Below are 20,959 nucleotides of genomic sequence, written 5' to 3'. Positions count from 1 at the left end.
TCATGTCACATCCCGATCAAAGGCGGCGGAACATGCCGAGGTGTAACGATTGTCCATAAGCACATGACACTATTAAAGCGACAATATTTAACAAACTCATTTCATTTCACAACATCGAAATTGTCACATAGCAATATTCATAACAAGTCACAACAAAATATAACAAAATATAGCAAATCAAATATTGTTCATTTTTGCTAATATCCTAATGGTATTTGTGACGTTTTCTTCAAGCATCCGAAATCAACCAGAATGTAAACCTATAACATTTCATAAAATAAAGTTTGTCAACACAAAAGTTGGTGAGCAATTCACAGATTTGAACAATATGTATATAATAAGAAAAGCCACAATCTTGTATACAAAACAACAAATAAATAGCAATAATTTGGATAATATGAGGTCGCCAATAAGAATACATTAGCGGCACCGTCTGTAAGAGAATACCAAATAGATTCGGATTTCTTGAGCTCGTTAATAAGAATACATTAGCGGCACCGTGCTATAAGAGAATACCAGATAGTTCACGGATTTATGAATCAACCCTCCAAAAGCGTAAACACATAAGCACGTAATCATGTAAGCAGAGAACACCAAATCAAGCATTTATTTAAATAAAGTATACAATAACATTTGTGGTTTAAGACTCAAATATAAAGCATTTAATTTGAATAAGTTTGAAATGTCACTCACAAAATAAAAGATAGAAAACGGGGGATGAATGTACTCACGTTCAAGTAATAAACTTGAAAGATTGATTATTTGGAGATTTGACGGAACGAGGAGTTTAACGAACAAGGCCTAAAAGAAAAGAAGTTTCGGGTTTAGAAAGGTTGCCTTAAAAATATTTAAATAAAATAATTGTTGCAAAAAGTAAACAATTTAAAGTTCAAGGTTTAAAATTTAACTATTTAAGAATTTATAATAATAACCCTTTAAAAATGTAAGTTTGCTCGAAACCGGGTTAAAGTATCTAATCTTAATTTTTACTTGACCAATGTTAAGTAATAAGGTGGGAAAAATGCAAAAATGCAAGTTCCATTGGGCTAAAGATACTAAAACGGGTTTTTAACGAGTGTTCGGATTGTTGGTTCGGGTCTTGACGAATGGTCAACCCAAAGTCAACTTCCCAAAATATTAATTGTTATGAGAAACTCACAAAAACTTTATAAGACTTAACCAAGTATGTAGATCTATTGTTTTAGAACTAACAACGTACGTTAAACGAGTGTTCGGTTTTGTCGGTCCAAACTTTCTTATGAGATCAAGTTGGATCCAACATTTCCAAGTACTTAAGAAAATAGTTAAAATCAGTTTGTAAACTATTTTTAAAAAAATATACAAGTCTTGATAGCTAGAAACACACTTGTGTGTTTTAAGCGAGTTAAATCAGATTGGTTCGGTTTCCATCTCGCAATAAGTTCATAGATAGATTCCACATACCCATATGTCATAGATCTTGTATAATAATGTACAAATGAAAATATTTAAGTTCTACAACTAAAAAGGTCAACAACAAGTCTTTTTAACAAAAGTTCGGTTTGTTTCGGTTTCCATCTAACAATAAGTTCATAGATGGATTCCACATACCCAAGACTTGTCTATGTGACTAACAAACTAAAATGAGCAGAAGTTAAGCATGGTTAGTAAGCAATAATAAGTTATATATATATATATATATATATATATATATATATATATATATATATATATATATATATATATATATATATCAAGAACACGAAGTTCTCCATGAAGCCTCGCCTTACGAGGTCCGAAACCTCACCGACCAGAGCCGGAGAAGTAACTACCAAAGGTAACAAGGGGTATTATATTAATAAGGTTAGATAACCAAATAAAAATGAAAGATTTAACTCAGTTTGACTTTTAGAAGTCAAACATTCAAGAACAACTATGAACAACCTTTGAATCTTTGATGTTTGAGAGAGAAATTTGGAGTTGTAGCAGGTGTAATTGAGGGGGAAAGAGTGTGTATATATAGGGGAAAGAGTTGGGTCAAATATGGGTGTTTATATCAAGAGTTTGCATGAGAAAAGGGTTAAAAACGAACACAAAATAACAAAAACATGTGCAGGTCTGCAGTAGCCATCGCGCTACGCGACCGGATATGGTGTCCCCCGTCGCGCGGTGCGACAGGGTATTTTTCCTGATTTCCCAATTTTTCAAAAATGGCAGTTTCATCCCCCTGAAGTTCGTTTTAGGTTATTTTTACGCGTTTTAAAGACCGAATTGAATGTTTTCAAGACCCAACAAGTGTGAAACAATATTGTAACATAAAATCCATCATTTTAATTATTTCCAAAGTGTCGGTTAACAAAATGGATCGGTTTACATAACAAAAGTTTACAAAACGAATACAAATCAAGACCCGAAATTGACGAGTGTCACATTTCATCTAACATGGATGATTTTTTTGAAGACAAATATCAATTTCCAAGTTCAAGTCAAGATTAAAGGAATGATATGCAAAGAACATCATTGTTGTTCCTTCAAGAACAAATCGTCAACCTATTGAAGTAACCATTATCCACTGACGAGAGTGATATCACAAACGAGTTTGCTCCCATTGATATTCTGTAATCAACAAAACTATGTTGTTGGGATCATAGGCCTTTGGTACGGGTTTTGATCGCCCGTTTTTAAATTATTTTTTTTTAAGTTTGAAGCCATATAGTTCAATATCAATCTATATCATTGTTATGTACTATCAATCATATCACTCAATTAATGGATATTAATCGGTCTTGTATAGAATTGGAAGACAACAAACTAACAGTAGCCTTCGTCGAAAAAAAATAAAGGAAGAAAAGAAAACTTGTTTTTGAGTTTTGTAGCTTCGATCGTAAATTGAGTAAACCAAAGAAACAAAACTTTGAAATTAAATTAAAAAGTAGAAACGTTGACCCCTTAAATACTAGAACATTTACTTTCTCCTAAACAAACTCAAATACTAGAACTTAGAGATAAACACAACATGTGCTTATCCATACTTATTCAAAAACAATTTAACTTAGACTCAAACTATTATTACCTAACCTAATAATAATTCTAATAAACTTTCAAATCAACCCCTTAAAGTATTAAAACTTAACGATTAATTCTAACAATCAACCCCTTAATCGTTAAATTTCATACGGGTCTTCACCAAAGATCTGGATCACCATCATCGTCTTTACTCAAGTTCGCTTGTTCATCCCTTTTCTCCTTCCCCTGGACATTCGTTCGCAAAGTGACCAAACTCATTGCACCTGAAACATTTAACATGGCTCTTATCACGTCAGAACCGTTCAACATCTCGACCCTTGCCGGACCCCCGACCATTTTCTTGGCCTTGTCCTAGATCATCCCAACTTGAACTTCCACAACCACAATGTTCACACACATGCCTTTTCTCATTCTCTTTTTTAGCAAACAACAAGCCCCCATGAACGTCTTCTCCTTTATGGGGTCCTTTGATACGCTTCTCGTATGCCTTCAATCTTCCAACGGCTTCGTCAAATAGCATCAAATCCAACTCGAAACATTGTTCAATTGAGGCTACAATTTGAAGAAAAGACTTAGGCATTGAATCAAGTAGCCTTCTCACCAATTCTTTTTCTTCAATCAAATCTCTAAGACTCCTCGCCTTCGAAGCTAACCCGGTAAGTTTAGTAGCAAATTTATCAACCGACTCACCCTACTTCATGCGCAATCCTTCGAGTTCCCTTCTTATTGTTGTTAGTCTAGCCGTTCTCACTCGATCCACTCCTAAATATCTTGTTTTCAATCCATCCCATACTTGTTTTGCATCATTGTAATCCACCATTTGTAACACCATGTCTTCTGGTATGGTTTGAAACAAGAAAGCAAGTGCTTTCTTTGTTTTCTATTGATCCACCGCAGCTCCTAACGTCCTTGGTTCGACCACCTCCAATATTCCATATGCATCCAAAATTGTCTTAACTTTGACAGCCCACACCGGGTAATTTGTAGGAGTCAAAACCGGGCACTGGTATGTCATAGAACTGCCATCTTTTACCATTGCCATATGCTCTTCTTCACAACTTCAATATCACTAGATCACTTATCGATTTCCTTCTTCCCATGTCACCAGAACAACCCAGTTCTTGACCACCGATTGAAGAAAAAACAAGCTCCCCGCTTATACTGTTTTCTTTTTCTCTTGCTATACGCGACCAGATTCAAAGCACACTGCTTTGACGAATCTTCTTCCGTCCGTCTAACCGCAAATATGATCGGATAACTTCTGCCAAAAAAACAACCTACACCAGTTAATCCGTTTTTATCCTTGGCGGAAAGGACCGAGCTGATTGATCAAGTATTGAAGTTGTGTTAAATTACTTCTATGCAGGTCCTAGAGCTTCAACGCTAGCTCTGATACCAATTAATGGATAGTAATCTGTCTTGTATAGAACTTGGAAGACAACAAACTAACAGTAGCCTTCGTCGAAATAAAATAAAGGAAGAAAAGAAAACTTGTTTTTGACTTTTGTAGCTTTGATCGTAAATTGAGTAAACCAAAGAAACAAAACTTTGAGGTTCTTACGAGTAGCTAGCTTACCCTTCTTTCCAAAATGGACTACCCCCATCCAAGGGATACTTTTAGAATGACAAGATCGTCAACATTAAATTCGATAGGTTTTCGCCGTTTGTCGGCGTAACTCTTTTAACGACTTCTAGCGGCTAAGAGGTTCTTACGGATTTGATCACTGATGTCGGTAGCTTCTTGGACCATTTCGAGTCCCGTGATTTGAGCTTCACCGATTTCGTTCCAACTAATTGGAGATCGACATTTACGACCGTAAAGAGCTTGAAAAGGAGCCACATCAATACTAGAGTGGTAGCTATTGTTATAGGAGAACTCGATGAACGGAAGATGAGAATCCCAATTCCCACCGAAATCAAGAACACACGCTCGTAGCATATTCTCGAGTGTTTGGATTGTACGTTCGGATTGACCGTCTGTTTGAGGATGATAAGCGGTGCTAAGATCGAGACGAGGTTCCAAAGCTTCTTGAAGAGATCGACAAAAATGAGAGGTAAAACGGGCATCGCGATCGGAGATGATAGACAATGGCAAACCGTGTCGGCACACGATTTCCTGAACATAGATTTGAGCAAGCTGCTCGACAGAATACTTCTCGTGGATTGGAATGAAATGAACATATTTGGTCAAACGATCGATGATCACCCAAATGCTATCGTTGCCTTTTTGAGTGTTGGGTAAATTGGTGATAAAGTCCAGAGCAATGTCTTCCCATTTCCAAATAGGAATCGGTGGTTGCTCAAGTAGACCAAAAGGTCTTTGATGTTCGGCTTTGACTTTTGAGCAAGTAAGGCATTTAGATACAAACAACGCTACGTCCTTTTCATACCGGCCACCAAAAGGTAGCACGAAGATCGAAATACATCTTATCCGCACCGGGATGAATGGAATATCGCGAATTGTGAGCTTCGTCGAGTATACAAGTACGAAGGTCATCGCGATCGGGAACCCACAAACGATTGAGAAAGTACAAAAGACCATCGGGTTTGGTTTCGAGTTGAAGTTCGGCTCCACATGACATTTAGATGTACATGTTACCCTCTTCAATGGAGGCACGTTGAGCTTGGAAGATTCGGATTTAAAGATAGGTTTGAACGACGAAGCTTAAGAGTAGAATGGATTTGCCATTAGCCTTTCGACTTAAGGCATCGGCTACAACATTCGCTTTACCAGGATGATAGAGAATCTCATAATCGTAATCACTAAGTAATTCAGCCCATCTTCGTTGTCTCATGTTGAGATCTTTTTGGTCAAAAATATGTTGAAGGCTTTTATGATCGGTAAAAACCAAACATTTTGTACCATAAAGGTAATGTCTCCAGATTTTGATAACGAAAACGACGGCACCAAGTTCGAGATCGTGAGTCGTATAGTTCTTCTCGTTGACCTTAAGTTGCCTGGATGTGCAAGCGATGAATTGACCTCGTTGCATGAGAACACAACCAAGTCCTTGATGGGATGCATCGCAAAATACAACAAAATCGTCGTTTCAATCGGGAAGGGTTAGAACGGGAGCATTGCAAAGCATGTCCTTGAGAGTACAAAAGGCTTCTTCTTGCTTCGAACCCCAATCGAAGGGTTTTCCATTATGAGTGAGGGAGGTAAGAGGCAAGAAAATCTTAGAAAAGTTTCGAATGAAACTCCGATAATATCTGACCAAACCAAGGAAGGATCGAATTTTCGTGGGAGTCGTTGGAGTTTTCCAATCCTTAACGGCCTCAATTTTTGCAGGATCAACTTGAATACCCTTGTCGTTTACGATATGTCCTAAGAATTGAACTTCCTCGAGCCAAAATTCACATTTGGAGAATTTGGCACAGAGTTTTTTGTTTCTAAGGAGCTCGAGAATGGAATGCAAATGATGTTCATGTTCGGCTTTGGATTTAGAAAAGATAAGGATGTCATCAATAAAGACAATAACGTATTTGTCAAGGAATGGTTTGCAAACGCGGTTCATGAGGTCCATAAATACCGCGGGTGCATTTGTTAACCCGAAGGGCATAACCAAAATTTCGAAATGTCCATATCGAGTACGAAAAGCGGTTTTAGGAATGTCTTTTTCGCGAATACGCATTTGATGATAACCCGATCGAAGATCAATTTTAGAGAAACAAGTTGCGCCTTGAAGTTGGTCGAATAGGTCGTCAATACGTGGAAAGAGATATCGATTTTTAATAGTAAGCTTGTTAAGTTCTCGGTAATCGATGCACATACGAAACGAACCATCCTTCTTTTTCACGAATAAGACAGGAGCGCCCCAAGGAGAAGAGCTAGGACGAATGAAACCTTTATCGGAAAGTTCTTCGAGTTGGTTTGATAGTTCTTGCATATCCGTCGGGGCTAGACGATAAAGAGCCTTAGCCACGGGCATCGCGCCGGGCACAAGATCGATTTGGAATTCAATCGGACGAACTTGTGGAAGACCGGTGACATCATCGGGAAAGACATCAAGGAAATCACGAACAATAGGAATATCTTGGATTTTCCTTTCCTTATTGTCTTTTGTCACCAAGAGAGATAAAAACGGAACGTAATTTTGGCGTAAGTACTTTTGCGATTGGGAGTACGACATAAGATTTAGCCTTCGAGAAGTAGCGTTTCCAAAGACCTTGAGAATTTTACCACTGACGAGCGGGATGCGAATGAATTTATCGAAACAAACAACTTCGGCACGGTGCAAAGATAACCAATACATGCCTACTATGACATCAAAACTTCCCATTTGCATCGGGATGAGATCGATGGAAAACTTATGGTTAGCAAGGATAAGAGTACAATCGCGGACGACGGAGTTGATGGTAATATAATTTCCATTGGCGACTTCAACAGAGAACGGTCGGGAAAGCTTAATTCGAGGCATCGCAAGTTTCGACTCAAATTTCAAGGAAATAAAAAACTTCTATCGGCACCAGTATCAAATAAAATAGAAGCCAAATGATGGTTCACCAAAAACATACCGTTCACGACATCGTTTGCCACTTGAGCTTAATTCTCGTTCATCATGAAAGCTCGCCCTTGATTGCCATGGTTGACTTGAGGTGCTTGTTGTGGAGGTGGAGGTGGTGCTTGGATTGATTGGATGGGTTGAATGAGTGGTGCATTGAGTTGAGGAATTTGAGGTTGGTAGGTTTGGACTTGATAAGCTTGAGTTTGGTAGTAAGGAACGGTCACGGTTTGGTTAGAAAAAGTAAGGCGAGGGCAATTTTTGTGGAAATGGTTTGGATTTCCACAATTGAAGCAAGCTCAGTGTGGTTGGGGTTGGTTTGGTGGGTAGGGTGCATAACGGTTTTGGGCATTTTGGGGAGTGGTTCTTGGTTGGTTGGCTTGGGTTGGTTGTGCGGATCGACATGAGGTGTTGAGATGACCAAAACGGTTACAAATGGTGCTTTGGCGACATGGCAAATGTGATGGGTGGTGTCGTTGGCAAGTTTTGCATAGCGGGAAAGTACCGGTATAGGGTCTTCTGTTTTGGGGAGCTTGGGTTTGTTGTTGAGGTTGGGGTTGGGTAACAGCAAAGTTTCGGTAGTTGGTTTTGGGTTTCTTTTTGTTGTTGTTGTGACGGGATGAGTTGAAGTAGTTGATGGCTTGTGGTACGAGTTCAACCTTGGCTTGGGGAGCGGGCTCGGCTTTGGCTTTCTCAGTCGTTTTCTTAATGGTGAGGGTACCCGCTTTCACGTGATTTTCCGACAGCGCGCCGGCCAAAGTGATGGCATCCTCGAGGATCATGGGTTTGCTACTCATAACAGAGTCCCAGATTTTCATGGGTAGACCCCCAATATATTTGTTAAGCTCACGCTCGGTCGGGGTAACCAAGTGCGGGACAAGGATGCTCAACTCGTGAAATTGGAGCGAGTAGGCAGCATTATCACCACTATCTTGTTTTAGGTTCCAAAATTCTTCCTCAAGCTTTTGGAGCTCGTGCTTGGGACAGAATTTCTTCATCATAAGCGCTTTGAGGTCGGACCATGGAAGAGCCATAGCCACCTCGGTCCCTTGAAGATGCAAGACACTACCCCACCATGTTAGAGCAGTTTTTCTAAACATGCTTGAAGCGAAGTTTGTCTTCTTCGCTTCGGGGCATTCACTATGCCGAAACACACTTTCGATCGATTCGAACCATTGCAACAAAGTATTAGCGCAATTGGTTCCAAAGAACTCGGACGGGTTAGCACTAGTAAATTGCTTAAGCAGGTAAGATGTGGGTTTGGGTTCAACGGGTGCAACAACAGGTGCGGGTTAGGCAGCTTGGATTTGGGTTACAAGTTCGAGAATCACAGCAGCCATTTGCTTGATGATGAAAGCAGCCATACGTCTGTTGGAGTTCTTGCGCGGTCTTACCGGAGGCATGCTAAAATTTATAAAGAAAATGGAGTAAGTTTTGGGTAAAAAGAAATGAATATGAAAGTGTATATAAAAAAATAAAATAAGATGGAGTTTAAGTTTATTGATTGTGAATCCTAGAGTTAGTAAGGAGGAGATGTTAGTGTTAGATAAAAATATAAATCTTTGTATATAAACAACAATACCGAAAACAATAGTAAATGGTTTTTGAGAGGTTAAAGCTTAAAAATTTGAGATTTTGAGATTTATAGAGTCGGAAAAATCGTGCATGATCCACCATGACTTGATATCCCAACACTAAAAATTTCATAAAACACCACGTTGGTACCACCGAAACTTTTTCATGTTTTCGACTCAAATAACGATAATAACACAATAAATCGAGATACAACGTCATGTCAAAACGCTAGTACACGTACCACCGTAGTTCTATTGTTTTGACACCGAAAATAAGGATGGCGACTGGAACGCTCGCATTCGACTACTTAAAGAATTGACATATATAAAATGATTTGTGGCCTAGAAAACGAGCACTATAACTCAACCATCCTAGGTAAGAAAATCACCTTCGATTCTTGGAATCTTTTTGTCAAATGGTCATTTTATAATGTCTCGTTTCCTATGATGGCTACAAACCCGAAATAAACGCAACCTTTAAGGGATTTGAAACAACGGGATCCAAGTTAATCCTGTAATCCATAAAACACAATGAAAACTACTTTTTGCGTTTTAAGGTAAGGATACCGTGGAAATACTATGAAAGTGTGTGCATGTGAACATTCAGGATATTGGTGAATTTTAAACAAGTTTATAAATAAATAACATGCGATATGAACAATCAATTATAGAGTAAACATGTATGAGCACACGTATAGGACCCTAAGCATAGCAATTCTAGGTCGTTACGTCTAACCACCTATCTTATTGTCATGGCTCTGATACCAATCCGTCACACCCCGACCAAAGGCGGCGGAACATGCCGAGGTGTAACGATTGTCCATAAGCACATGACACTATTAAAGCGACAATATTTAATAAACTCATTTCATTTCACAACATCGAAATTGTCACATAGCAATATTCATAACAAGTCACAGCAAAATATAACCAAATATAGCAAATCAAATATTGTTCATTGTTGCTAATATCCTAATGGTATTTGTGACGTTTCTTCAAGCATCCGAAATCAACCAAGATGTAAACCTGTAACATTTTATAAAATAAAGTTTGTCAACACAAAGGTTGGTGAGCAATTCATAGATTTGAACAATATGTATATAATAAGAAAAGCCACAATCTTGTATACAAAACAACAAATAAACAGCAAAAATTTGGATAATATGAGGTCGCTAATAAGAATACATTAGCGGCACTGTCTTTAAGAGAATACCAAATAGATTCGGATTTCTTAAGCTCGTTAATAAGTATGCATTAATGGCACCGTGCTATAAGAAAATACCAGATAGTTCACGGATTTATGAATCAACCCTCCAAAAGCAGTAAACACATAAGCACGTAATCATGTAAGCAGAGAATACCAAATCAAGCATTTATTTAAGTAAACTATAAAATAACGTTTGTGGACTCAAATATAAAGCATTTAATTTGAATAAGTATGAAATGTCACTCCCAAAATAAAAGATAGAAAACGGGGGATGAATGTACTCACGTTCAAGTAATAAACTTGAAAGATTGATTATATGGAGATTTGCCGGAACGAGGAGTTTAACGAACAAGGCCTAAAAGAAAAGAAGTTTCGGGTTTAGAAAGGTTGCCTTAAAAATATTTAAATGAAATAATTGTTGCAAAAAGTAAACAATTTGAAGTTCAAGGTTTAAAATGTAACTATTTAAGAATTTATAATAATAACCCTTTAAAAATGTAAGTTTGCTCGAAACCGGGTTAAAGTATATAACCTTAATTTTTACTTAACCAATGTTAAGTAATAAGGTGGGAAAAATGCTAACATTGGGCTAAAGATACTAAAACGGGTTTTTAACGAGTGTTCGGGTTGTTGGTTCGGGTCTTGACGAATGGTCAACCCAAAGTTAACTTCCCAAAATATTAATTTTTATGAGATGACTCACAAAAACTTTATATAAGACTTAACCAAGTATGTAGATCTATTGTTTTAGAACTAAAAACGTACGTTAAGCGAGTGTTCGGTTTTGTCGGTCCAAACTTTGTTATGAGATCAAGTTGGATCCAACATTTCCAAGTACCTAAGAAAATAATTTAAATCAGTTTGTAAACTATTTTTAAAAAAATATACAAGTCTTGATGGCTAGAAACACACTTGTGTGTTTTAAGCGAGTAAAATCGGATTGGTTCTGTTTCCATCTCGCAATAAGTTCATAGATGGACTCCACATACCCATATGTCATAGATCTTGTATAATAATGTACAAATGAAAATATTTAAGTTCTACAACTTAAAAGGTCAAAAACAAGTCTTTTTAACCAAAGTTCGATTTGGTTCGGTTTCCATCTCACAATAAGTTCATAGATGGATTCCACATACCCAAGACTTGTATATGTGACTAACAAACAAAAATGAGAAGTTAGGCAAGGTTAGTAAGCAATAATAAGTTAGATAAATATATATATCAAGAGCACGAAGTTCTCCATGAAGCCTTGCCTTACGAGATCCGAAACCTCACCGACCGGAGCCGGAGAAGTAACTACCAAAGGTAACAAGGGGTATTATATTAATAAGGTTAGATAAACAAATAAAAATGAAAGATTTAACTCAGTTTGACTTTTAGAAGTCAAACATTCATGAACAACCTTTGAATCTTTGATGTTTGAGAGAGAAATTTGGAGTTGTTGCAGGTGTAAATGAGGGGGGAAGAGTGTGTGTATATATAGGGGAAAGAGTTGGGTCAAATATGGGTGTTTATATCAAGAGTTGCATGAGAAAAGGGTTAAAAACGAACAAAAAATAACAAAAACATGTGCAGGTATGCAGTAGGCGTCGCGCTACACAACCGGATATGGTGTCCCCCGTCGCGCGGCGCGATGGGGTATTTTTCCTGATTTCCCAATTTTTCAAAAATGGCAGTTTCAGCCCCCTGAAGTTCGTTTTAGGTGATTTTTACGCGTTTTAAAGACCGAAATAAATGTTTTCAAGACCCAACAAGTGTGAAACAATATTTTAACATAAAATCCATCATTTTAATTATTTCCAAAGTGTCTGTTTACAAAACAGGTCAGTTTGCATAACAAAAGTTTACAAAACGAATAAAAATCGAGACCCGAAATTTACGAATGTCACATTTCATCTAACATGGAAGATTTTTTTGAAGACAAATGTCAATTTCCAAGTTCAAGTCAAGATTATAGGAATGATATGCAAAAAACATAATTGTTGTTCCTTCAAGAACAAATCGTCAACCTATTGAAGTAACCATTATCCACTGACGAGAGAGATATCACAAACGAGTTTGCTCCCATTGATATTCTGTAATCAACATAACTATGTTGTTGGGTTCATAGGCCTTTGGTACGGGTTTGATCGCCCGTTTTTATTTTATTTTTAAGTTTGAAACCATATAGTTCAGTATCAATATATATCTTTGTTATGTACTATCAATCATATCACTCAATTAATGGATATTAATCGGTCTTGTATAGAATTGGAAGACAACAAACTAACAGTAGCCTCCGTCGAAATAAAATAAAGGAAGAAAAGAAAACTTGTTTTTTGACTTTTGTAGCTTCGATCGTAAATTGAGTAAACCAAAGAAATAAAACTTTGAAATTAAATTGAAAACTAGAAACATTGACCCCTTAAATACTAGAACATTTACCTCATCCTAAACAAACTCAAATACTAGAACTTAGAGATTAACACAACATGTGCTTATCCATACTTATTCAAAATCAATTTAACTTAGACTCAAACTATTATTACCTAACTTAATAATAATTCTAATAAACTTTCAAATCAACCCCTTAAAGTATTAAAACTTAACGATTAATTCTAACAATCAACCCCTTAATCGTTAAATTTAATACCGGTCTTCACCAAAGAGATGGATCACCATCATCGTCCTTACTCAAGTTCGCTTGTTCATCCCTTTTCTCCTTCCCTAGACATTCGTTCGCAAAGTGACCAAACTCATTGCACCTGAAACATTTAACGTGGCTCTTATCACGTCGGAACCGTTCAATATCTCGACCCTTCCCGGACCCCCTACCCTTTCCTTGGCCTCGTCCTAGATCATCCCAACTTTACTTCCACAACCACAATGTTCACTCACGTGCCTTTTCTCATTCTCTTTCTTAGCAAACAACAAGCCCCCATGAACGTCTTCTCCTTTATGGGGTCCTTTGATACGCTTCTCGTATGCCTTCAATCTTCCAACGGCTTCGTCAAATAGCATCAAATCCAACTCGAAACATTGTTCAATTGAGGCTACAATTTGAAGAAAAGACTTAGGCATTGAATCAAGTAGCCTTCTCACCAATTCTTTTTCTTCAATCAAATCTCTGAGACTCCTCGCTTTCAAAGCTAACCCGGTAAGTTTAGTAGCAAATTTATCAACCGACTCACCCTACTTCATGCGCAATCCTTCGAGTTCCCTTCTTACTGTTGTTAGTCTAGCCGTTCTCACTCGATCCACTCTTAAATATCTTGTTTTCAATCCATCCCATACTTGTTTTGCATCATTGTAATCCACCATTTGTAACACCATGTCTTCTAGTATGGTTTGAAACAAGAAAGCAAGTGCTTTCTTTGTTTTCTGTTGATCCACCGCAGCTCCTAACGTCCTTGGTTCGACCACCTCCAATATTCCATACGCATCCAAAATTGGCTTAACTTTGACAGCCCACACCGGGTAATTTGTAGGAGTCAAAACCGGGCACTGGTATGTCATAGAACTGCCATCTTTTACCATTGCCATATACGCTTCTTCACAACTTCAATATCACTTGATCACTTATCGATTTCCCTCTTCCCAGGTCACCAGAACAACCCCGTTCTTGACCACTGATCGAAGAAAAAACAAGCTCCCCGCTTATGCTGTTTTCTTCTTCTCTTGCTATACGCTACCAGATTCGAAGCACATCGCTCTGACGAATCTTCTTCCGTACGTCTACCCAAAAAAATGATCGGATAACTTCTGCCAAAAAAACAACCTACACCAGTTAATCCGTCTTTATCCTTGGCGGAAAGAACCGAGCTGATTGATCAAATATTGAAGTTGTGTTAAATTACTTCTATGCAGGTCCTAGAGCTTCAATGCTAGCTCTGATACCAATTAATGGATATTAATCGGTCTTGTATGGAACTTGGAAGACAACAAACTAACAGGAGCCTTCGTCGAAATAAAATAAAGGAAGAAAAGAAAACTTGTTTTTGACTTTTGTAGCTTTGATAGTAAATTGAGTAAACCAAAAAAACAAAACTTTGAAAGTAAATTAAAAACTAGAAACAATGACCCCTTAAATACTAGAACATTTACCTTTTCCTAAATGAACTCAAATACTAGAACTTAGAGATAAACACAACATGTGCTTATCCATACTTATTCAAAAACAATTTAACTTAGACTCAAACTATTATTACCTAACTTAATAATAATTCTAATAAAATTTCAAATCATCCCCTTAAAGTATTAAAACTTAACGATTAATTCCGACATCAATAATATAAACCCTAGTTGCCATGGGTGGATGTAGGCCAGTTCTAGATCGAACCGCATTAAATCATCATGTTTGTTTATTTGCTTTCTTGTACGTGTTATGTTCGTGTGTACATTTAATCCTTAACAACTGGTATAAGAGCAATGGATGTTGATCGAGATCACACGAGAAGACAAAATCCAACAAATCGCAACTAACCTTCAACCGCTGGCGCCGCCTTTGTGTTTCTATGGTTTTCAATCGACGCTAGGAGGATTCTTATCTTATTGCCGTTAAACCCAATTTTTTTTAGATTGTAATTAAACTGGATTTCAAAAGCAATCGTCAAACAGGAATCGCCGATGATCACGTACGGCCCGTACACTTTGGATCAGCCCAGCCCATGTCGCTATATCTGTAGCCACAATCGCCAAAGCAAGATTATGCCAAGAACATAATCAAATCTTATTTGTTGAAGCAAGGAATGAGTCACTACCGAGTTGAAGCTCGAGGGTGTTTCAACAGGCATTAGGTTAACTGATGAGAAAGAGGTGGCAGCTAGAAAAGGCTTGAGTTCACATTACAAAAGTACGATTAAGAGCGCCGATGAAATGTTCAAGACCTTCAAGTTAGAGATTGTTGGGTTCGTAGGCTTTGGGCCGGATCTTGTCAGGGAGCTAGACCTAGAAGCTTACTTCAAAACAAATATCTATAAGAAATGACGAGCTAATTGTTTTCTTTGTTGGTCCATAGCAGTTTTGTAAATTCGTTATATTAAACAACTAGATAGGTGCCCGCGCGATGCGGCAGGAAACAAAAATCATAGGAATCAAGTAATAATTGTGGATGTTCAAAGTTCGTTTGAAACCTTGAAAACGTTTGAACCAATCATCACTTTTGGTCAGCCGGTTTCCAAATGTTCAAACCATAGCAAACGTTTTGGTTTATGGTTTATACAGAAAATTGGCCATATAAAACCGGACCAGACGGTAAACTTATTATTGAAGCTGAATGCTTGAAACCAAACCATTTGTAACGATTCAGTTTGAAGTTTCAACGGTTAAATTTCGGTTCTCAATAACAAAAAATTGAACCAACGGTTTGGCTCACGGTATAACTTAGAAACCGTTAAAACCAAATAGTGAACACCTATACGTAATATGTTTTTTTTATTTGAAAAATTATAGCAATAACATACCCAAATTAAATACAATAAAATGCTCATTTTTATGGTGCATTTTTTTATAAAAAAATATTAACGTATGAAAAAGTTATGTCCGTTAGAAAATTATTGGTGGAAAGTTATTTAAAATTAAAATTAAAAGGAATATATGGGTAAAGATAAAGGTCCAAAGTAGTAACTATTTTTAAATTTACAAAAGTTGTGTAAAGTTGAGCGGGCAATGTTGTAAGTATTTCAAGACATATTTTCTAATGGACAAGTTTGTCTCTATCTTACATGCTATATAAGATGTATTTTAGGCATTAAAAGTTGTAAATTATTTAAAAGTGAGGTATTTTAATTTGCTTATGTCTCATATATTATATATAATATAGATAATGATTTAAGTTTGTTGTTACAACACTGTATTATAATCTCAAATGTATGTTCAACACAAGACAAGATAATAATAAGGGAAAATTACCTAAATAAGCAAGTTTGACCTATTTTTTTTCTAAAATAGACATGCCTAATTTAGCCTACATATCTCTAATAATTGTTTTTTTTAACGTCAACGAAGCCAGCTAACCACTTTATTGACACAGAATTTTATGGAAAGTAAACAGGAACCACCTTAGCCTATAAAAATTCGACACGTGTCAAAGGTGGCTAAACTTAGCCTATATCTATGGTTATTTAGCCAGCATCTTTGACTTTTAGCCGGCTTCGAGATATGTGTCTATTCACTTAGCCGACTCCAAATATTCCCTTTAAGCCGGCTCCAACTCGGCTTGTAGGCTAAAGCTTCACTTAGCCGTCTTTATTTTTCTTTTAGCCGCCAAAATTTTAAATATTTACCAACCTTACCAACCTTATTAAATACTTAGCCGGCTTCTATCTTTTTATCTCTTAGCCGTCTTCTTAGATGGTGTAAATTTAGCCCCCAAATTAAATACTTTTACCTACTCAATTAAATATTTAGCCGGTTTCTATTTTTTTTTCTCTCTTAGCTGTCAACTTTTTTTTCTCTAATAGAAATACAAAAGAAACCGGCTAAATATTTAATTGAGTAGGTAAAATTATTTAATTTTGGGGGCTTAATTTACACCGGCTAACAAGATGACTAAAAAAAGATTTCTCCGGCTAAATATTTAATAAGGTTGGTAAGATTGGCAAAATATTTAATTTTGGCGGCTAAAAGAAAAAATAGAAGACGGCTAAGTGAAGCTTTAGCCTACAAGCTGACTTGGTTAAAAACTCAATGATTGGAGAGATGATGTAGGCTAAATTAGACATGTATATTTTGAAAAAGAATTGGTCAAACTTGCTTATATCGGTAATTTACCCTAATAATAACACGATTTGATATGAAACTCATGAGTTGAAAGTTAGGGTGCCAATTTTTTTCATACTTGGGAAAATACAATTATTTCTTATAACTTGATACAAAAGTTTGCTTGAAGGTGATGCAAGGCAGTTGGAAGTTGTTGTATCTCCTGCTATTGCTATCAACTTGTAAGCAATAAACAAACAGTAATTGTCATTTTATTAGGCTATTCGTAATGGGACGCGAGTTTGGGCGAGATAGGGCGACAAAGGGGGAGCACACCGCCCCCCTGGACGATATTTGGGCGAAATGGGACGGGGGCGAGGAGAAGTTGTCGCCCAAGAAGAAGAAAAAAGTATTATTATTATATTAATGTGTGTGTGTTATATATACATATATGTATATATTATTATTATATTAATATTGTAGCCCTTACACCATTACACCCTAAAAACAAATTTTCACCCCTTGCTGACTAAGCGCCACAGGGCGTAAAACGCCCCAATTTGTAGCCCCTCCACTACACATAGCCTTAAGGATACACAAGTACACAAAAATGAAATTTATTTTATAAAAGAATATATCTCAATGTATGCGAGTCCAAGCTGCAAATTGGTTCAGGCAATTAAGAATTCAAAACTTATATCTAAAACTTTCTACCTAGACCGATTTTAAGTTTTAAACATATTGTAAACAAAAAGAGAAAATCTTTAAAATGATTTAACCTTTTCACCAATAATTCCCACAAGAGCAATTCCCATTTCTAAAATGATGAAACCTTTTCCCATCTCTTACAACAATTTCTCTCCCCACAACTCGCGACATAAATTTAAACGCGCTATGACAATCCCCGCAAATCCTAATATTTTTGAAAACCCTGATCATGGCACCAAAAGGAAGCTTCAAAAGCCCGAAAGCAACCGCAAGTTTTTCACTATGTGTAGACAACGCGTATTCCTTTTGCTCATTCTCCATATCGTGTAACACAAACTTTGTATCCGGAACATACCCTAATTTCCTCATTTTTAACACCAATTCCTCAAGATACTTGTACACCATCTGAACCTCAGGGTGTTTAGTATCATCTACCAAAAACACATGAACCATGTTGTCCACTTCAATCCAACTACACGCGGGTTCTTTCTTCACTCCACGAACACGCATCATGTTTCTAATTCTAGAAACATCTGCCCATTTGCCTAAAGTTGCATACATGTTGGATAGAAGTATGTAGGTCCCATCATGATGTGGAATTAGTTCAAACAGTTTTTCAGCTGCTTTGATTCCTAATTCAAGGTTTCCGTGTATTCTGCATCCACCGAGTAATGCTTCCCATATCGGTACTCCCGGATTGAATGGCAGCTTCTGAATGATATCATTTGCTTCGGTGAATCGGCCCGCTCTACAAAGCAAGTCAATTAACCGACCATAATGATCTTCACCCGGGGTTATGTTATACAACTCAGCCATAGAGTTGAAATAGCGTTGACCTTGGTCAACTAGACCCGCGTGGGTACACGAGGAGAGTATCGTGAGGAATGTGATTCGGTCGGGAACAATATCTTCTTTCAGCATATGTTCAAAAAGGTCAACCGCTTGACCACCGTGCCCATGCTGCCCTAAAGCTGCAATCATTGAGTTCCAAGAAACCGAGTCTAAAACACTCATGGTACGAAAAACACATTGGGAATCTTGAAGAACACCACAACGAGCATACATTGTGATTAACGAATTCGATGCGGATAAACTCGATTCGAAACCCGATTGGATAAGTTGAGCGTGAAGCTGGCGCCCGTGGTCTAAAGATGCAAGTATCGCACATGATATTATCGCGCCCGCAAATGAATAATCGCACGGTTGACAGGCATGTGATCTCATTTGGTTAAATAGCTTTAAACCCTCTTCACCTAACCCGTTTTGTGCAAATCCAGATATCATAACACTCCATGTTAACTCGTTTTTTTCTGGGATTTTATCAAAAAACGATTTCGCTTCTTCAATTCGGCCTGCATCAACATAAGCAGATAAAATCGTATTCCATGAAACAAGATCCCGTATAGGCATTTTATCAAATATTCGCCTTGCGTCATTTATTTTACCACATTTCCAATATAATGCGATCAATGCATTGTTAACACTAAATAAAAAGTCCCGCGATGGATTTTGAACCGTCTTAATTATGCAAGCATGCACTTGTTTTCCATGTAGAAATAACTTGGAACTAGCACAAGCACCAAGGATACCTGTGTAAGTAAATTCATCAAATTTGATTTCTAACAAATGCATCTTTCGGGACAATTCTAGGGCATCAAAAACATACCCTTTATGTGTGTATCCAGAAATCAAAGCATTCCACGCCACTACTAGCTTATGATTCATACAATCAAACACTTGTCGCGCACTGTACAAATCATCATTTCTTATATACCCGGTTATAAGTGTCGTCCATGATAACTCGTCTTTAACAGGCATCTCATCAAACAATTTCCGTGCAGCATCCATTAACAAAGACGGCCTTACAAAAGGCGAAGCCGCACACCTCACGTAAACAGAAATAAGAGCGTTCACAACCGACGTAACAAACCCCGTCCCCGACTTCACAATCTCACAATGCAATTGCTGACAATGTGATTCATATTCCGCCACAAGTGACAACCCAGATAACATGCCAGTGTAAGTATAGTTGTCGGGACAAAAATCATATCTTTTCATTTCACAAAACAACTCGATCGCAGTATTACCGTCTTTATTATGCGCGCAGCCCGTTATCATCGCGTTGTAACAAACCGTATCTCGGGTGTTTAACGGAGTGGTGTTAAATATTCCCCTTGCTAGTTTTAAATCACCAGAGGCGGAGTAGGCGGTGATAAACGTGGTTCGGGCGACGATATCTGGTTCGGTAATTTGGTCGAACAGTTGTTGGGCATATAAAATGTTGGAGGATTTGCAGTATAGGTCCATTAAGCGATTGAGGATGTGGGATTGTGGCCTGAACCCGGATCCGATCATGTGGGCATGGATCATTTGGAGGGTTGAGGATGATGGTGGTGGAGCTTGTTTGGAACATAGTTGGAGTTGTGAGGCGTAGAAGTTGGCTAGTGCGTGTACGGTGTGTTTTATGCTGCATCTGCTGCTGCTGCTAGCTTGTACGGTGAATAGGTTGAGATTAGGCATGTGTATGGATGGACTGGATGCATTTGAATCAGGATGATTTGGCAGGCTTGAGGTTTGAGTGATGGTGTTGAATCAAGTCAAATGCTTCGAGTGGAGCATGACTGACTGATTATGTTTGGTTGCATTGCACTTTTAAATTTGTTGGGCTCGCACTAGCGGCGTCAGTGTTTGGTTTGGGTGTTCATTCAGGAATTCATACTGTTGATTGTTACTTAACAATCGTTGTGTCACTACAAAAGCAGAACTCTCTGGTGTAGCACAGGGTGGGACTAAGACTCGGGTGGGCTCAAAATTTTATCTGACAACCTCGCAAAGGCTAACTCAAATAATTCATTGTTAATATTCACTTAAAGTGGCATAGTAGGGATCGAACTTGAGTGTCTATTGGACAACCTAAGTCTCTAACCGCTAAGCCACAAGTGGAAGATGGTTGACCTATTTTTAAAAGGTTGTTTTTATTAATTATTTAAAACATTTCAGGTTAAGTTACCTGGCTAATTATAGGGTACAAAGAATACCATGACACACATAATTTTTTATTATTTTTTAATGAAGAACAATTGAACACGGGCTAAATCCTTGAAAAGCTTTTTGAGGTTCGATTTCATAATGTCTAATCCACCTAGTGCTTCACCCAGACTTGAACATGAGATGATGGGAATATGACATATGAGTTGATTTGAATTCGTGATGTTAAGTAAAAGAAACCTTTAGAAGAATTTAAGTTCAAAGTTTTAAAATGATGATGGCATGACACAAAA

General features: G+C 37.5%; 1 pseudogene; it reads right to left on the bottom strand.

Annotated features, from left to right (window-relative positions):
• Positions 1-17,625: 17,625 nt before the first annotated feature.
• LOC143568760 (pentatricopeptide repeat-containing protein At1g25360 pseudogene) lies at positions 17,626-20,199 on the bottom strand (annotated as a pseudogene).
• Between the last annotated feature and the right edge of the window lie 760 nt (positions 20,200-20,959).

Source organism: Bidens hawaiensis, unplaced genomic scaffold, assembly GCF_021521415.1.
Source record: "Bidens hawaiensis isolate Kalapana, Puna unplaced genomic scaffold, B.hawaiensis_p1.1 tig00024226_1, whole genome shotgun sequence".
In the NCBI taxonomy this organism is placed as follows: Eukaryota; Viridiplantae; Streptophyta; class Magnoliopsida; order Asterales; family Asteraceae; genus Bidens; species Bidens hawaiensis.
The sequence above is the reverse complement of the archived record's forward strand: the minus strand, read 5'-3'. Positions and strand labels throughout refer to the sequence as shown.